At 46.9% G+C, this 2,812-nt stretch overlaps 1 non-coding gene across 1 annotated transcript; it reads left to right on the top strand.

Annotated features, from left to right (window-relative positions):
* The first annotated feature begins 2,121 nt into the window (after positions 1 to 2,121).
* Trnat-ggu lies at positions 2,122 to 2,196 on the top strand. The gene has a single exon. It is a non-coding gene; the product is annotated as a tRNA-Thr (tRNA).
* Positions 2,197 to 2,812: the final 616 nt, after the last annotated feature.

Here is a 2,812-nt window from a genome sequence, read left to right as displayed (position 1 = left end):
AATCGAACCCGGGAACCCGGGCGTGGGAAGCGAGAACGCTACCGCACGACCACGAGATGCGGGCTGTTATTCTGAAGAAGGTTGGGTAATCCCGACTGAAACCGAGGTAAATTCTAGGTAAACGGTGCAACTGAGGCTGTTGATTATTAAAGTTAATACCATTGAGATAAAGAACCGGTTTTCGTGTCATACTACAGAACGATCCTTCTGCAACGAATGTATATCTTGCGTAACGACCACAAAGACAAGGCAAATAGAGTCTCATATGGAAGCGTAAGAGAGGAACAGAAATGGTAATGACTAGCACCACTTCAAGGTACCCTCCGACATGAACTGTGTGGCGGCTTGCGGAGTAGATGTAGACTTAGAGGTAGGTGTAGCCTGAAGATTAGTTTGACGCAGTTCTCCACAGTCGTCTGTCCCGTGCTAGCTTGGTCATCTCTGTGCAACTACGGCAACCCAAATGCATTCGATTAGAGTCGAACCGTGGTCTCCCTGGTTCCAGCTGCCACGACGCACAACCAGGGACACTATCTCGGAATCGTTAGATCGCTTAATGTGACGAGAAAATTATTCTCTTCGCTGTAGAATATCAATAGGACTGCACATATTATTGCAGCGCCAGTAGTTGTAGACGACTCAAATGAAGCGAACACGCATACATGTCTTGGGGCTGGCTGCTCGTAGAGTGGCAGTTTATCAGGTCGCTTGGGTGCCGGTGTCTTCCCGTAGGCAAGCCAGGCAGCAGCATTCGTACTGAGACGGAGCACGGCTAACGATGTGTTGTCGAGCGCTGCTACAGCTTTCACATTCAAATGTCTTCCCAGCAGGTAACACCCTGTCAACACGTCGTTGGAGTTGTCGCAATAGCCGCTAGCGGCCGTGTAACGGAGCAAGAAAACAACGAAGCGCTCCCAGATTAGGAAAATTTCATCGTTATGTTAATCGTGTCCGGTTTGCATCAACAACATGAAATGGTATCACTCACATGTATCGTAATAGTGCCTCCCAGCCTGATATTGTGTGCTTCTTAGCCGAAGCTCTAACTTGATTTTATATTTAGTCCGAAGTTTAGTATGACTAGTCCCCGCGCTGTTCTATTCCGTGCAAATCTTTACATATCTAGATAACTGCTGCACGCTACCTGTAACTGTATCTGCTTAGTGAGTCCTTGTTCTCCATCGACAATGTTACCCCCGCGCTCACACGTCCCTCCATTATCAAACTAATTATCCCTTTGTGCCTGAGGATGGGTTCTACAAAACCTTAAGCTTAGTAAATCTGTTACAAACAGCTCTTCTCTCCACAATTTGACACAGCACCTCCACTCGTCCAGTCTTCAACCTTCTCCTAAGACATGACATTTAAAAATGTTCAAATGTGTGTGAATTCCTACGGGACCAAACTGCTGAGGTCATCAGTCCCTAGACTTACACACTACTTAAACTAACTTAATGCTAAGAACAACAACACACCCATGCCGGAGGGAGGACTCGAACCTCCAGCGGGAGGGACCGAAAGCATGACATTCTAACAGATTTTATTCGCTTCTTTTCCGTATTGGTTATAGCTATTACTAACTTAAATGATAATTAATTCCAACCCTCAGCTGCCGACAGGTGTTGTTGATATATCACGATGGAGACAGCTGAACCTGTGTGCCCCGACCGGCACTACAACCGGGATCTCCTGCTTACATGGCAGACGCTCTATCCATCTGAGCCACTGAGGACAAAGATGAACAGGGCGACTGCAGGGACTTATCCCTTGAACGCCTACCGTGGGACCCACATTCCCACCTGTCCACAATCTACATACATAATGTTTTTAGTAGATATTTGCCCATGCACTCATTACTCGCGCCAACTAAGGTCACGATTCCCGTAAGAGTTCAGGCAATTTGTGCGCATTCGCACAGACGAAGGTCAATGGCCGGGTAGCCTTTAACTACATATGAAGATAGTAATTGTTCTCGAAAGAATAGATACGACTGATGACCGTGCAGCATCTCTAGAATAAATGATAATTAATATCAAACCCCTGCTGCCGGCAGGTGTTGTTGAGATACCTCGATGGGAAGCGTGCAAGGGATAAGTCCCTGCAGTGGCGCTGTTCATCTGTGTCCTAGGTGGCTCAGATGGATAGAGCGTCAGCCCGGTACGCTGGTGAACCCGGGTTCGAATCCCGGTCGGGGCACACATTTTCAGCCGGCCGGAGTGGCCGAGCGGTTAAAGGCGCTACAGTCTGGAACCGCACGACCACTACGGTCGCACGTTCGAATCCTGCCTCGGGCATGGCTGTGTGTGATGTCCTTAGGTTAGTTAGGTTTAAGTAGTTCTAAGTTCTAGGGGACTTATGACCACAGCAGTTGAGTCCCATAGTGCTCAGAGCCATTTGAGCCACACATTTTCAGCTGTCCTCATCGAGGTATATCAATAACACCTGTCGGCAGCTGAGGGTTGCAATTAATTATCATTTATTCTAGAGAAGCTGCACGGTCATCAATGGTATGTATTCTTTCGAGAACAGTTACTATCTTCATATAGAGCTATTACTATCGGCAGCAAATAAAATCAGAAAGTTGAATGAAAGCCCATGAGTTCAGCCAACACATCAATGCTAAAGCGATTTGGCAGTAGTAACTCATCCCTATTATAGCTTCCATTACTTACTCAGGAGCTGCCACTGAAGAAGGACTTTGTAGGTAGACGGTTCTTAGCTGATACGGAGGTCACGATGTTGCTTGACGAAGATTTGGTCTTTATAAGGACTGGGCTCGCAGCTGTTGTTGAGTTTCAAGTTTATAAGAGAA

Source organism: Schistocerca americana, chromosome 4 (genome assembly GCF_021461395.2).
Source record: "Schistocerca americana isolate TAMUIC-IGC-003095 chromosome 4, iqSchAmer2.1, whole genome shotgun sequence".
NCBI lineage: Eukaryota > Metazoa > Arthropoda > Insecta > Orthoptera > Acrididae > Schistocerca > Schistocerca americana.
Note: the sequence above shows the minus strand (reverse complement) of the source record. Positions and strands in the feature narration are given on the sequence as shown.